The following is a 17,062-nucleotide window of genomic DNA, read 5'->3' on the forward strand; positions in this document are numbered from 1 at the left end:
GGAACAGGAATAGGAGCAGGAACTGGAACAGGAACAGGAGCAGGAGCAGGAACAGGAGCTGGAGCAGGATCAGCAACAGGACTGGAGCAGGAACAGGAATAGGAGCAGGAACGGGAACAGGAGCAGGAACAGCACCAGGAGCAGGAACAGGAACGGGAGCAGGAACAGGAGCAGGAGCAGTATCAGGAACAGGAACAGGAACGGGAGCAGGATGTGTAACAGGAGCAGGAGCAGGAGCAGGAGCAGGATCTGGAACAGGAATGGTTACAGGAACAGGATCAGGAAGAGGAAAGGGAGAAGGATCAGGAATGGGAGCAGGAGCAGGATCAGGAACAGGAACGGGAACAGGAACAAGAACGGGATCAGGAACAGGAGCAGGAGAAGGAGCAGCAACAGGAGAATGAACAGAAGCAGCAGCAGGAGCAGGAACAGGAACAGGAACAGGAACAGGAAAAGGAACAGGAACAGGAACAGGAATAGGGGCAGGAGCAGGAAAAGGAACAGGAACAGGCACAGGAACAGGAAAAGGAACATGAACAGGAACAGGAATAGGGGCATGAGGATGAAAAGGAACAGGAACAGGTGCAGGAGTAGGAACAGGAGCAGGAAGAGGAGCCGGAGAAGGAGCAGGAGCAGGAACAGGAGCAGGAACAGGAATAGGAGCAGGAACAGGAACAAGAGCAGGAAGAGCACCAGAAACAGGAACGTGACTAGGAGCAGGAACAGGAGCAGAAGCAGTATCAGGAACAGGAACAGGAGCAGGACGTGGAACAAGAGCAGGAAGAGAAAAGGGAGAAGGATCAGGAATGGGAGCAGGAGCAGGAGCAGGAGCAGGAACCGGAGCAGGAACAGGAGCAGGAGCAGGAGCAGGAACAGGAGCTGGAGCAGGATCAGCAACAGGACGGGAGCAGTAACAGGAATAGGAGCAGGAACGGGAACAGGAGCAGGATCAGCACCAGGAGCAGGAACAGGAACGGGAGCAGGAACAGGAGAAGGAGCAGTATCAGGAACAGGAACAGGAATGGGAGCACGAGGTGTAACAGGAGCGCAGGAGCAGGAGCAGGATCTGGAACAGGAATGGTTCCAGGAACAGGATCAGGAAGAGGAAAGGGAGAAGGATCAGGAATGGGAGCAGGAGCAGGAGCAGGAGCAGGAACCGGAGCAGGAACAGGAGCAGGAGCAGGAACAGGAGCTGGAGCAGGATCAGCAACAGGACTGGAGCAGGAACAGGAATAGGAGCAGGAACGGGAACAGGAGCAGGAACAGCACCAGGAGCAGGAACAGGAACGGGAGCAGGAACAGGAGCAGGAGCAGTATCAGGAACAGGAACAGGAACGGGAGCAGGATGTGTAACAGGAGCAGGAGCAGGAGCAGGAGCAGGATCTGGAACAGGAATAGTTACAGGAACAGGATCAGGAAGAGGAAAGGGAGAAGGATCAGGAATGGAAGCAGGAGCAGGATCAGGAACAGGAACGGGAACAGGAACAAGAACGGGATCAGGAACAGGAGCAGGAGAAGTAGCAGCAACAGGAGCATGAACAGAAGCAGCAGCAGGAGCAGGAACAGGAGCAGGAGCAGGAACAGGAACAGGAACAGGGACAGGAACAGGAAAAGGAACAGGAACAGGAACAGGGATAGGGCCAGGAGCAGGAAAAGGAACAGGAACAGGCACAGGAACAGGAAAAGGAACATGAACAGGAACAGGAATAGGGGCATGAGCAGGAAAAGGAACAGGAACAGGAGCAGGAGTAGGAACAGGAGCAGGAAGAGGAGCCGGAGAAGGAGCAGGAGCAGGAACAGGAGCAGGAACAGGAATAGGAGCAGGAACAGGAACAGGAGCAGGAACAGCACCAGAAACAGGAACGTGACTAGGAGCAGGAACAGGAGCAGAAGCAGTATCAGGAACAGGAACAGGAGCAGGAGGTGGAACAGGAGCAGGATCTGAAACAGGAACGGGTACAGGAGCAGGATCAGGAGCAGGAGTAGGAACAGGAGCAGGAAGAGCAGCAGGAGCAGGAGCAGGAGCAGGAACAGGAGCAGGAACAGGAGCAGGAACAGGAACAAGAGCAGGAACAGGAGCAGGAGCAGGAACAGGAACAGGAACAGGAACAGGAGCACGAGCAGGAACAGGAACAGGAGCAGGAGCAGGAACAAGAACAGGAATGGGAGCACGAGGTGTAACAGGAGCGCAGGAGCAGGAGCAGGATCTGGAACAGGAATGGTTCCAGGAACAGGATCAGGAAGAGGAAAGGGAGAAGGATCAGGAATGGGAGCAGGAGCAGGAGCAGGAGCAGGAACCGGAGTAGGAACAGGAGCAGGAGCAGGAGCAGGAACAGGAGCTGGAGCAGGATCAGCAACAGGACTGGAGCAGGAACAGGAATAGGAGCAGGAACGGGAACAGGAGCAGGAACAGCACCAGGAGCAGGAACAGGAACGGGAGCAGGAACAGGAGCAGGAGCAGTATCAGGAACAGGAACAGGAACGGGAGCAGGATGTGTAACAGGAGCAGGAGCAGGAGCAGGAGCAGGATCTGGAACAGGAATGGTTACAGGAACAGGATCAGGAAGAGGAAAGGGAGAAGGATCAGGAATGGAAGCAGGAGCAGGATCAGGAACAGGAACGGGAACAGGAACAAGTACGGGATCAGGAACAGGAGCAGGAGAAGTAGCAGCAACAGGAGCATGAACAGAAGCAGCAGCAGGAGCAGGAACAGGAGCAGGAGCAGGAACAGGAACAGGAACAGGGACAGGAACAGGAAAAGGAAAAGGAACAGGAACAGGGATAGGGCCAGGAGCAGGAAAAGGAACAGGAACAGGCACAGGAACAGGAAAAGGAACATGAACAGGAACAGGAATAGGGGCATGAGCAGGAAAAGGAACAGGAACAGGAGCAGGAGTAGGAACAGGAGCAGGAAGAGGAGCCGGAGAAGGAGCAGGAGCAGGAACAGGAGCAGGAACAGGAATAGGAGCAGGAACAGGAACAGGAGCAGGAACAGCACCAGAAACAGGAACGTGACTAGGAGCAGGAACAGGAGCAGAAGCAGTATCAGGAACAGGAACAGGAGCATGAGGTGGAACAGGAGCAGGATCTGAAACAGGAACGGGTACAGGAGCAGGATCAGGAGCAGGAGTAGGAACAGGAGCAGGAAGAGCAGCAGGAGCAGGAGCAGGAGCAGGAACAGGAGCAGGAACAGGAGCAGGAACAGGAACAAGAGCAGGAACAGGAGCAGGAGCAGGAACAGGAACAGGAACAGGAACAGGAGCACGAGCAGGAACAGGAACAGGAGCAGGAGCAGGAACAAGAACAGGAATGGGAGCACGAGGTGTAACAGGAGCGCAGGAGCAGGAGCAGGATCTGGAACAGGAATGGTTCCAGGAACAGGATCAGGAAGAGGAAAGGGAGAAGGATCAGGAATGGGAGCAGGAGCAGGAGCAGGAGCAGGAACCGGAGTAGGAACAGGAGCAGGAGCAGGAGCAGGAACAGGAGCTGGAGCAGGATCAGCAACAGGACTGGAGCAGGAACAGGAATAGGAGCAGGAACGGGAACAGGAGCAGGAACAGCACCAGGAGCAGGAACAGGAACGGGAGCAGGAACAGGAGCAGGAGCAGTATCAGGAACAGGAACAGGAACGGGAGCAGGATGTGTAACAGGAGCAGGAGCAGGAGCAGGAGCAGGATCTGGAACAGGAATGGTTACAGGAACAGGATCAGGAAGAGGAAAGGGAGAAGGATCAGGAATGGAAGCAGGAGCAGGATCAGGAACAGGAAAGGGATACAGGAACAAGAACGGGATCAGGAACAGGAGCAGGAGAAGTAGCAGCAACAGGAGCATGAACAGAAGCAGCAGCAGGAGCAGGAACAGGAGCAGGAGCAGGAACAGGAACAGGAACAGGGACAGGAACAGGAAAAGGAACAGGAACAGGAACAGGGATAGGGCCAGGAGCAGGAAAAGGAACAGGAACAGGCACAGGAACAGGAAAAGGAACATGAACAGGAACAGGAATAGGGGCATGAGCAGGAAAAGGAACAGGAACAGGAGCAGGAGTAGGAACAGGAGCAGGAAGAGGAGCCGGAGAAGGAGCAGGAGCAGGAACAGGAGCAGGAACAGGAATAGGAGCAGGAACAGGAACAGGAGCAGGAACAGCACCAGAAACAGGAACGTGACTAGGAGCAGGAACAGGAGCAGAAGCAGTATCAGGAACAGGAACAGGAGCAGGAGGTGGAACAGGAGCAGGATCTGAAACAGGAACGGGTACAGGAGCAGGATCAGGAGCAGGAGTAGGAACAGGAGCAGGAAGAGCAGCAGGAGCAGGAGCAGGAGCAGGAACAGGAGCAGGAACAGGAGCAGGAACAGGAACAAGAGCAGGAACAGGAGCAGGAGCAGGAACAGGAACAGGAACAGGAACAGGAGCACGAGCAGGAACAGGAACAGGAGCAGGAGCAGGAACAAGAACAGGAGCAAGAGCTGGAAAAGGAACAGGAGCAGGAAGAGGAGCAGGAGCAGGAGCAGGAACCGTAGCAGGAACAGGAGCAGGAGAAGGAACAGGAGCAGGAGCAGTATCAGGAACAGGAACAGGAGCAGGAGCAGGAACAGGAACAGGAACAGGAGCAGGAGCAGAAAAAGGAACAGGAGCAGGAACAGGAACAGGAGCAGGAATGGGAACAGGAGCAGGAACAGCACCAGGAGCAGGAACTGGAACAGGAGCAGGAACAGGAGCACGAGCAGTATCAGGAACAGGAACAGGAACGGGAGCAGGAGGTTTAACAGAAGCAGGAGCAGGAGCAGGATCTGGAACAGGAATGGTTACAGGAACAGGATCAGGAAGAGGAAAGGGAGAAGGATCAGGAATGGGAGCAGGAGCAGGATCAGGAACAGGAACGGGAACAGGAACAAGAACGGGATCAGGAACAGGAGCAGGAGCAGGAGCAGGAGCAGGAACAGGAGCAGGAGCAGGAACAGGAGCAGGAACAAGAATAGGAGCAAGAGGTGGAAAAGGAACAGGAGCAGGAACAGGAGCTGGAGCAGAATCAGCAACAGGACGGGAGCAGGAACAGGAATAGGAGCAGGAACGGGAACAGGAGCAGGAACAGCACGAGGAGGAGGAACAGGAACAGGAGCTGGAACAGGAGCAGGAGCAGTATCAGGAACAGGAACGGCAGCACGAGGTGTAACAGGAGCAGGAGCAGGAGCAGGATCTGGAACAGAAATGGTTCCAGGAACAGGATCCGGAAGAGGAAAGGGAGAAGGATCAGGAATGGGAGCAGGAGCAGGAGCAGGAACAGGAGCTGGAGCAGGATCAGCAACAGGACTGGAGCAGGAACAGGAATAGGAGCAGGAACGGGAACAGGAGCAGGAACAGCCCCAGGAGCAGGAACAGGAACGGGAGCAGGAACAGGAGCAGGAGCAGTATCAGGAACAGGAACAGGAACGGGAGCAGGATGCGTAACAGGAGCAGGAGCAGGAGCAGGATCTGGAACAGGAATGGTTACAGGACCAGGATCAGGAAGAGGAAAGGGAGAAGGATCAGGAACAGAACAAGAACGGGATCAGGAACAGGAGCAGGAGCAGGAGCAGGAACAGGAGTATGAACAGAAGCAGGAGCAGGAGCAGGAACAGGAGCAGGAGCAGGAACAGGAACAGGAACAGGAACATGAACAGGAAAAGGAACAGGAACAGGAATATGGGCAGGAGCAGGAAAAGGAACAGGAACAGGAACAGGAAGAGGAACATGAACAGGAACAGGAATAGGGGCATGAGCAGGAAAAGGAACAGGAACAGGAGCAGGAGTAGGAACAGGAGCAGGAAGAGGAGCCGGAGAAGGAGCAGGAGCAGGAACAGGAGCAGGAACAGGAATAGGAGCAGGAACGGGAACAGGAGCAGGAACAGCACCAGAAACAGGAACGTGAATAGGAGCAGGAACAGGAGCAGGAGCAGGAGCAGAAGCAGTATCAGGAACAGGAACAGGAGCAGGAGGTGGAACAGGAGCAGGAGCAGGATCTGAAACAGGAACGGATACAGGAGCAGGATCAGGAGCAGGAGTAGGAACAGGAGCAGGAAGAGCAGCAGGAGCAGGAGCAGGAGCAGGAACAGGAGCAGGAACAGGAGCAGGAGCAGGAACAAGAGCAGGAACAGGAGCAGGAGCAGGAACAGGAACAGGAACAGGAACAGGAGCAGGAGCAGGAACAGGAACAGGAGCAGGAGCAGGAGCAGGAACAAGAACAGGAGCAAGAGCTCGAAAAGGAACAGGAGCAGGAAGAGGAGCAGGAGCAGTATCAGGAACAGGAATAGGAACAGGAGCAGGAGCAGAAAAAGGAACAGGAGCAGGAACAGGAAAAGGAGCAGGAGTAGGAACAGGAGCAGGAAGAGGAGCAGGAGCAGGAACAGGAACAGGAACAGGAGCAGGAACAGGAGCAGGAACAGGAACAAGAGCAGGAACAGGAGCAGGAGCAGGAGAAGGAACAGGAACAGGAGCAGGAGCAGGAGCAGGAACAAGAACAGGAGCAAGAGCTGGAAAAGGAACAGGAGCAGGAAGAGGAGCAGGATCAGGAGCAGGAACCGGAGCAGGAACAGGAACAGGAGCAGGAACCGGATCAGCAACAGGACAGGAGCAGGAACAGGAATAGGAGCAGGAATGGGAACAGGAGCAGGAACAGCACCAGGAGCAGGAACAGGAACGGTAGCAGGAACAGGAGCAGGAGCAGTATCAGGAACAGGAACAGGAACGGGAGCAGGACGTGTAACAGGAGCAGGAGCAGGAGCAGGATCTGGAACAGGAATGGTTACAGGAACAGGATCTGGAAGAGGAAAGGGAGAAAGATCAGGAATGGGAGCAGGAGCAGGATCAGGAATAGGAACGGGAACAGGAACAAGAACGGGAGCAGGAAGAGGAGCAGGAGCAGTATCAGGAACAGGAATAGGAACAGGAGCAGGAGCAGAAAAAGGAACAGGAGCAGGAACAGGAAAAGGAGCAGAAGTAGGAACAGGAGCAGGAAGAGGAGCAGGAGCAGGAACAGGAACAGGAACAGGAGCAGGAACAGGAGCAGGAACAGGAACAAGAGCAGGAACAGGAGCAGGAGCAGGAGAAGGAACAGGAACAGGAGCAGGAGCAGGAGCAGGAACAAGAACAGGAGCAAGAGCTGGAAAAGGAACAGGAGCAGGAAGAGGAGCAGGATCAGGAGCAGGAACCGGAGCAGGAACAGGAGCAGGAGCAGGAACAGGAGCAGGAACCGGATCAGCAACAGGACAGGAGCAGGAACAGGAATAGGAGCAGGAATGGGAACAGGAGCAGGAACAGCACCAGGAGCAGGAACAGGAACGGTAGCAGGAACAGGAACAGGAACGGGAGCAGGATGTGTAACAGGAGCAGGATCAGGAACAGGATCTGGAACAGGAATGGTTACAGGAACAGGATCAGGAAGAGGAAAGGGAGAAAGATCAGGAATGGGAGCAGGAGCAGGATCAGGAACAGGAGCAGGAGCAGAAACAGGAGCAGGAACAAGAACAGGAGCAAGAGCTGGAAAAGGAACAGGAGCTGGAGCAGGATCAGCAACAGGACGGGAGCAGGAACAGGAATAGGAGCAGGAACGGGAACAGGAACAAGAACGGGATCAGGAACAGGAGCAGGAGCAGGAGCAGGAACAGGAGCAGGAGCAGAAACAGGAGCAGGAACAAGAACAGGAGCAAGAGCTGGAAAAGGAACAGGAGCTGGAGCAGGATCAGCAACAGGACGGGAGCAGGAACAGGAATAGGAGCAGGAACGGGAACAGGAGCAGGAACAGCACGAGGAGCAGGAACAGGAATGGGAGCAGGAACAGGAGCAGGAGCAGTATCAGGAACAGGAACGGCAGCACGAGGTGTAACAGGAGCAGGAGCAGGAGCAGGATCTGGAACAGGAATGGTTACAGGAACAGGATCAGGAAGAGGAAAGGGAGAAGGATCAGGAATGGGAGCAGGAGCAGGAGCAAGAGCAGGAACCGGAGCAGGAACAGGAGCAGGAGCAGGAACAGGAGCTGGAGCAGAAACAGGAGCAGGAACAAGAACAGGAGCAAGAGCTGGAAAAGGAACAGGAGCTGGAGCAGGATCAGCAACAGGACGGGAGCAGGAACAGGAATAGGAGCAGGAACGGGAACAGGAGCAGGAACAGCACGAGGAGCAGGAACAGGAATGGGAGCAGGAACAGGAGCAGGAGCAGTATCAGGAACAGGAACGGCAGCACGAGGTGTAACAGGAGCAGGAGCAGGAGCAGGATCTGGAACAGGAATGGTTACAGGAACAGGATCAGGAAGAGGAAAGGGAGAAGGATCAGGAATGGGAGCAGGAGCAGGAGCAAGAGCAGGAACCGGAGCAGGAACAGGAGCAGGAGCAGGAACAGGAGCTGGAGCAGGATCAGCAACAAGACTGTAGCAGGAACAGGAATAGGAGCAGGAACGGGAACAGGAGCAGGAACAGCACCAGGAGCAGGAACAGGAACGGGAGCAGGAACAGGAGCAGGAGCAGTATCAGGAACAGGAACAGGAACGGGAGCCGGATGTGTAACAGGAGCTGGAGCAGGAGCAGGATCTGGAACAGGAATGGTTACAGGAACAGGATCAGGAAGAGGAAAGGGAGATGGATCAGGAATGGGAGCAGGAGCAGGATCAGGAACAGGAACGGGAACAGGAACAAGAACGGGATCAGGCACAGGAGCAGGAGCAGGAGCAGGAACAGGAGCATGAACAGAAGCCGGAGCAGGAGCAGGAACAGGAGCAGGAGCAGGAACAGGAACAGGAACAGGAACAGGAAAAGGAACAGGAACAGGAACAGGAACAGGAATAGGGGCAGGAGCAGGAAATGGAACAGGAACAGGAACAGGAACAGGAACTGGAAAAGGAACAGGAACAGGAACGGGAATAGGGGCATGAGCAGGAAAAGGAACAGGAACAGGAGCAGGAGTAGGAACAGGAGCAGGAAGAGGAGCCGGAGAAGGAGCAGGAGCAGGAACAGGAGCAGGAACAGGAATAGGAGCAGGAACGGGAACAGGAGCAGGAACAGCACCAGAAACAGGAACGGGAACAGGAGCCGGAACAGGAGCAGGAACAGGAGCAGAAGCAGTATCAGGAACAGGAACAGGAGCAGGAGGTGGAACAGGAGCAGGATCTGAAACAGGAACGGGTACAGGAGCACGATCAGGAGCAGGAGTAGGAACAGGAGCAGGAAGAGGAGCAGGAGCAGGAGCAGGAGCAGGAACAGGAGCAGGACCAGGAGCAGGAACAGGAACAAGAGCAGGAACAGGAGCAGGAGCAGGAGCAGGAACAGGAACAGGAGCAAGAGCTGGAAAAGGAACAGGAGCAGGAAGAGGAGCAGGAGCAGGAGCAGGAACCGTAGCAGGAACAGGAGCAGGAGCAGTATCAGGAATAGGAACAGGAACGGGTGCAGGAGGTGTAACAGGAGCAGGAGCAGGAGCAGGATCTGGAACAGGAATGGTTACAGGAACAGGATCAGGAAGAGGAAAGGGAGAACGATCAGGAATGGGAGCAGGAGCAGGATCAGGAATAGGAACGGGAACAGGAACAGGAGCAGGAGCAGGAGCAGGAACATGAGAATGAACAGAAGCAGGAGCAGGAGCAGGAACAGGAGCAGGAGCAGGAACAGGAACAGGAGCAGGAGCAGGAGGTGGAACAGGAGCAGGAGCAGGATCTGAAACAGGAACGGGTACAGGAGCAGGATCAGGAACAGGAGCAGGAACAGGAGCAGGAACAGAAACAAGAGCTGGAACAGGAGCAGGAGCAGGAACAGGAACAGGAACAGGAGCAGGAGCAGGAACAGCACCAGGAGCAGGAACAGGAACGGGAGCAGGAACAGGAGCAGGAGCAGTATCAGCAACAGGAACAGGAAAGGGAGCAGGAGGTGTAACAGGAGCAGGAGAAGAAGCAGGATCTGGAACAGGAATGGTTACAGGAACAGGATCAGGAAGAGGAAAGGGAGAAGGATCAGGAATGGGAGCAGGAGCAGGATCAGGAACAGGAACGGGAACAGGAATTGGAGCAGGAGCACGAACAGGAGCATGAACAGAAGCAGGAGCAGGAGCAGGAACAGGAACAGGAGCAGGAACAAGAGCAGAAGCAGGAACAGGAACAGAAGCAGGAACAGGAACAGGAACGGGAACAGGAACAGGAGCATGAACAGAAGCAGGAGCAGTGACAGGAACAGGAGCAGGAACAGGGGCAGGTGCAGGAGGAGGAGCAGGAACAGGAGCAGGAAAAGTAGCAGAAACAGGAACAGGAACAGGAACAGGACCAGGAACAGGACCAGGAACAGGAACAGGAGCAGGAGCAGGAACAGGAACAGGAACAGGAGCAGGAACAGGAATAAGAGCAAGAACAGGAGCAGGAGCAGCAACAGGAACAGGAACAGGAGCAGGAGCAGGAACAGGAACAGGAGCAGGAGCAGGAACAAGAACAGGAGCGGGAGCAGGAGCAGGAGCAGGAACAAGAACAGGAGCAAGAGCTGGAAAAGGAACAGGAGCAGGAAGAGGAGCAGGATCAGGAGCAGGAACCGGAGCAGGAACAGGAGCAGGAGCAGGAACAGGAGCAGGAACCGGATCAGCAACAGGACAGGAGCAGGAACAGGAATAGGAGCAGGAATGGGAACAGGAGCAGGAACAGCACCAGGAGCAGGAACAGGAACGGTAGCAGGAACAGGAACAGGAACGGGAGCAGGATGTGTAACAGGAGCAGGATCAGGAACAGGATCTGGAACAGGAATGGTTACAGGAACAGGATCAGGAAGAGGAAAGGGAGAAAGATCAGGAATGGGAGCAGGAGCAGGATCAGGAACAGGAGCAGGAGCAGAAACAGGAGCAGGAACAAGAACAGGAGCAAGAGCTGGAAAAGGAACAGGAGCTGGAGCAGGATCAGCAACAGGACGGGAGCAGGAACAGGAATAGGAGCAGGAACGGGAACAGGAACAAGAACGGGATCAGGAACAGGAGCAGGAGCAGGAGCAGGAACAGGAGCAGGAGCAGAAACAGGAGCAGGAACAAGAACAGGAGCAAGAGCTGGAAAAGGAACAGGAGCTGGAGCAGGATCAGCAACAGGACGGGAGCAGGAACAGGAATAGGAGCAGGAACGGGAACAGGAGCAGGAACAGCACGAGGAGCAGGAACAGGAATGGGAGCAGGAACAGGAGCAGGAGCAGTATCAGGAACAGGAACGGCAGCACGAGGTGTAACAGGAGCAGGAGCAGGAGCAGGATCTGGAACAGGAATGGTTACAGGAACAGGATCAGGAAGAGGAAAGGGAGAAGGATCAGGAATGGGAGCAGGAGCAGGAGCAAGAGCAGGAACCGGAGCAGGAACAGGAGCAGGAGCAGGAACAGGAGCTGGAGCAGAAACAGGAGCAGGAACAAGAACAGGAGCAAGAGCTGGAAAAGGAACAGGAGCTGGAGCAGGATCAGCAACAGGACGGGAGCAGGAACAGGAATAGGAGCAGGAACGGGAACAGGAGCAGGAACAGCACGAGGAGCAGGAACAGGAATGGGAGCAGGAACAGGAGCAGGAGCAGTATCAGGAACAGGAACGGCAGCACGAGGTGTAACAGGAGCAGGAGCAGGATCTGGAACAGGAATGGTTACAGGAACAGGATCAGGAAGAGGAAAGGGAGAAGGATCAGGAATGGGAGCAGGAGCAGGAGCAAGAGCAGGAACCGGAGCAGGAACAGGAGCAGGAGCAGGAACAGGAGCTGGAGCAGGATCAGCAACAAGACTGTAGCAGGAACAGGAATAGGAGCAGGAACGGGAACAGGAGCAGGAACAGCACCAGGAGCAGGAACAGGAACGGGAGCAGGAACAGGAGCAGGAGCAGTATCAGGAACAGGAACAGGAACGGGAGCCGGATGTGTAACAGGAGCTGGAGCAGGAGCAGGATCTGGAACAGGAATGGTTACAGGAACAGGATCAGGAAGAGGAAAGGGAGAAGGATCAGGAATGGGAGCAGGAGCAGGATCAGGAACAGGAACGGGAAAAGGAACAAGAACGGGATCAGGCACAGGAGCAGGAGCAGGAGCAGGAACAGGAGCATGAACAGAAGCCGGAGCAGGAGCAGGAACAGGAGCAGGAGCAGGAACAGGAACAGGAACAGGAACAGGAAAAGGAACAGGAACAGGAACAGGAACAGGAATAGGGGCAGGAGCAGGAAATGGAACAGGAACAGGAACAGGAACAGGAACTGGAAAAGGAACAGGAACAGGAACGGGAATAGGGGCATGAGCAGGAAAAGGAACAGGAACAGGAGCAGGAGTAGGAACAGGAGCAGGAAGAGGAGCCGGAGAAGGAGCAGGAGCAGGAACAGGAGCAGGAACAGGAATAGGAGCAGGAACGGGAACAGGAGCAGGAACAGCACCAGAAACAGGAACGGGAACAGGAGCCGGAACAGGAGCAGGAACAGGAGCAGAAGCAGTATCAGGAACAGGAACAGGAGCAGGAGGTGGAACAGGAGCAGGATCTGAAACAGGAACGGGTACAGGAGCCGGAACAGGAGCAGGAACAGGAGCAGAAGCAGTATCAGGAACAGGAACAGGAGCAGGAGGTGGAACAGGAGCAGGATCTGAAACAGGAACGGGTACAGGAGCACGATCAGGAGCAGGAGTAGGAACAGGAGCAGGAAGAGGAGCAGGAGCAGGAGCAGGAGCAGGAACAGGAGCAGGACCAGGAGCAGGAACAGGAACAAGAGCAGGAACAGGAGCAGGAGCAGGAGCAGGAACAGGAACAGGAGCAAGAGCTGGAAAAGGAACAGGAGCAGGAAGAGGAGCAGGAGCAGGAGCAGGAACCGTAGCAGGAACAGGAGCAGGAGCAGGAACAGGAGCAGGAGCAGTATCAGGAATAGGAACAGGAACGGGTGCAGGAGGTGTAACAGGAGCAGGAGCAGGAGCAGGATCTGGAACAGGAATGGTTACAGGAACAGGATCAGGAAGAGGAAAGGGAGAACGATCAGGAATGGGAGCAGGAGCAGGATCAGGAATAGGAACGGGAACAGGAACAGGAGCAGGAGCAGGAGCAGGAACATGAGAATGAACAGAAGCAGGAGCAGGAGCAGGAACAGGAGCAGGAGCAGGAACAGGAACAGGAGCAGGAGCAGGAGGTGGAACAGGAGCAGGAGCAGGATCTGAAACAGGAACGGGTACAGGAGCAGGATCAGGAACAGGAGCAGGAACAGGAGCAGGAACAGAAACAAGAGCTGGAACAGGAGCAGGAGCAGGAACAGGAACAGGAACAGGAGCAGGAGCAGGAACAGCACCAGGAGCAGGAACAGGAACGGGAGCAGGAACAGGAGCAGGAGCAGTATCAGCAACAGGAACAGGAAAGGGAGCAGGAGGTGTAACAGGAGCAGGAGAAGAAGCAGGATCTGGAACAGGAATGGTTACAGGAACAGGATCAGGAAGAGGAAAGGGAGAAGGATCAGGAATGGGAGCAGGAGCAGGATCAGGAACAGGAACGGGAACAGGAATTGGAGCAGGAGCACGAACAGGAGCATGAACAGAAGCAGGAGCAGGAGCAGGAACAGGAACAGGAGCAGGAACAAGAGCAGAAGCAGGAACAGGAACAGAAGCAGGAACAGGAACAGGAACGGGAACAGGAACAGGAGCATGAACAGAAGCAGGAGCAGTGACAGGAACAGGAGCAGGAACAGGGGCAGGTGCAGGAGGAGGAGCAGGAACAGGAGCAGGAAAAGTAGCAGAAACAGGAACAGGAACAGGAACAGGACCAGGAACAGGACCAGGAACAGGAACAGGAGCAGGAGCAGGAACAGGAACAGGAACAGGAGCAGGAACAGGAATAAGAGCAAGAACAGGAGCAGGAGCAGCAACAGGAACAGGAACAGGAGCAGGAGCAGGAACAGGAACAGGAGCAGGAGCAGGAACAAGAACAGGAGCGGGAGCAGGAGCTGGACAAGGAACAGGAGCAGGAAGAGGAGCAGGAGCAGAAAAAGGAACAGGAGCAGGAACAGGAACAGGAGCAGGAGTAGGAACAGGAGCAGGAAGAGGAGCAGGAGCAGGAACAGGAACAGGAGCAGGAACAGGAGCAGGAACAGGAACACGATTAGGAACAGGAGCAGGAGCAGGAGAAGGAACAGGAATAGGAGCAGGAACAGGAATAGGAGCAGGAACTGGAACAGGAGCAGGAACAGCACCAGAAACAGGAACGGGAACAGGAGCAGGAACAGGAGCAGAAGCAGTATCAGGAACAGGAACAGGAACAGGAGCAGGAGGTGGAACAGGAGCAGGATCTGAAACAGGAACGGGTACAGGAGCAGGATCAGGAGCAGGAGTAGGAACAGGAGCAGGAAGAGGAGCAGGAGCAGGAGCAGGAACAGGAGCAGGACCAGGAGCAGGAACAGGAACAAGAGCAGGAACAGGAGCAGGAGCAGGAACAGGAACAGGAACAGGAGCAGGAGCAGGAACAGGAACAGGAGCAGGAGCAGGAACAAGAACAGGAGCAAGAGCTGGAAAACAACAGGAGCAGGAAGAGGAGCAGGAGCAGGAGCATGAACCGGAGCCGGGACGGGAGCAGGAGCAGGAACAGGAGCTGGAGCAGGATCAGCAACAGGAGCAGGAGTAGGAACAGGAGCAGGAAGAGGAGCAGGAGCAGGAACAGGAACAGGAGCAGGAACAGGAGCAGGAACAGCACCAGAAACAGGAACGGGAACAGGAGCAGGAACAGGAGCAGAAGCAGTATCAGGAACAGGAACAGGAACAGGAACAAGAGCAGGAACAGGATCAGGAGCAGGAACAGGAACAGGAACAGGAGCAGGAGCAGGAACAGGAACAGGAGCAGGAGCAGGAGCAGGAACAAGAACAGGAGCAAGAGCTGGAAAAGGAACAGGAGCAGGAAGAGGAGCAGGAGCAGGAGCAAGAGCAGGAGCCGGGACGGGAGCAGGAGCAGGAACAGGAGCTGGAGCAGGATCAGCAACAGGACGGGAGCAGGAACAGGAATAGGAGCAGGAACGGGAACAGGAGCAGGAACAGCACCAGGAGCAGGAACAGGAACGGGAGCAGGAACAGGAGCAGGAGCAGTATCAGGAACAGGAACAGGAACGGGAGCAGGAGGTGTAACAGGAGCAGGAGAAGAAGCAGGATCTGGAACAGGAATGGTTACAGGAACAGGATCAGGAAGAGGAAAGGGAGAAGGATCAGGAATGGGAGCAGGAGCAGGATCAGGAACAGGAACGGGAACAGGAATTGGAGCAGGAGCACGAACAGGAGCATGAACAGAAGCAGGAGCAGGAGCAGGAACAGGAGCAGGAGCAGGAACAGGAACAGGAGCAGGAACAAGAGCAGAAGCAGGAACAGGAACAGAAGCAGGAACAGGAACAGGAACGGGAACAGGAACAGGAGCATGAACAGAAGCAGGAGCAGTGACAGGAACAGGAGCAGGAACAGGGGCAGGTGCAGGAGGAGGAGCAGGAACAGGAGCAGGAAAAGAAGCAGAAACAGGAACAGGAACAGGAACAGGAGCAGGAACAGGACCAGGAACAGGAACAGGAGCAGGAACAGGAACAGGAACAGGAGCAGGAACAGGAATAAGAGCAGGAACAGGAGCAGGAGCAGCAACAGGAACAGGAACAGGAACAGGAGCAGGAAGAGGAGCAGGAGCAGGAGCAAGAACAGGAGCTGGAGCAGGATCAGCAACAGGACGGGAGCAGGAACAGGAATAGGAGCAGGAACGGGAACAGGAGCAGGATCAGCACCAGGAGCAGGAACAGGATCGGGAGCAGGAACAGGAGCAGGAGCAGTATCAGGAACAGGAACAGGAACGGGAGCAGGAGGTGTAACATGAGCAGGAGCAGGAGCAGGATCTGGAACAGGAACCGGAGCAGCAATAGGAGCAGGAATGGGAACAGGAGCATGATCAGGAACAGAAACGGGAACAGGAACAAGAACGGGATCAGGAGCAGGAGCAGGAGAAGGAGCAGGAACAGGAGCAGGAGCAGGAACAGGAGCAGGAACAAGAACAGGAGCAAGAGCTGGAAAAGGAACAGGAGCAGGAACAGGAGCTGGAGCAGGATCAGCAACAGGACAGGAGCAGGAACAGGAATAGGAGCAGGAACGGGAACACGAGCAGGAACAGCCCCAGGAGCAGGAACAGGAATGGGAGCAGGAACAGGAGAAGGAGCAGTATCAGGAACAGGAACGGCAGCACGAGGTGTAACAGGAGCAGGAGCAGGAGCAGGATCTGGAACAGGAATGGTTACAGGAACAGGATCAGGAAGAGGAAAGGGAGAAGGATCAGGAATGGGAGCAGGAGCAGGAGCAAGAGCAGGAACCGGAGCAGGAACAGGAGCAGGAACAGGAACAGGAGCTGGAGCAGGATCAGCAACAGGACTGGAACAGGAACAGGAATAGGAGCAGGAACGGGAACAGGAGCAGGAACAGCACCAGGAGCAGGAACAGGAACGGGAGCAGGAACAGGAGCAGGAGCAGTATCAGGAACAGGAACAGGAACGGGAGCAGGATGTGTAACAGGAGCTGGAGCAGGAGCAGGATCTGGAACAGGAATGGTTACAGGACCAGGATCAGGAAGAGGAAAGGGAGAAGGATCAGGAATGGGAGCAGGAGCAGGATCAGGAACAGGAACAGGAACAGGAACAAGAACGGGATCAGGAACAGGAGCAGGAGCAGGAGCAGGAACAGGAGCATGAACAGAAGCCGGAGCAGGAGTAGGAACAGGAGCAGGAGCAGGAACAGGAACAGGAACAGGAACAGGAAAAGGAACAGGAACAGGAACAGGAACAGGAATAGGGGCAGGAGCAGGAAATGGAGCAGGAACAGGAACAGGAACAGGAACAGGAAAAGGAACATGAACAGGAACAGGAATAGGGGCATGGGCAGGAAAAGGAACAGGAACAGGAGCAGGAGTAGGAACAGGAGCAGGAAGAGGAGCCGGAGAAGGAGTTGGAGCAGGAACAGGAGCAGGAACAGGAATAGGAGCAGGAACGGGAACAGGAGCAGGAACAGCACCAGAAACAGGAACGGGAACAGGAGCAGGAACAGGAGCAGAAGCAGTATCAGGAACAGGAACAGGAACAGGA

This window comes from Chiloscyllium punctatum, chromosome 40 (assembly GCF_047496795.1).
Source record: "Chiloscyllium punctatum isolate Juve2018m chromosome 40, sChiPun1.3, whole genome shotgun sequence".
NCBI classification, from domain to species: domain Eukaryota; kingdom Metazoa; phylum Chordata; class Chondrichthyes; order Orectolobiformes; family Hemiscylliidae; genus Chiloscyllium; species Chiloscyllium punctatum.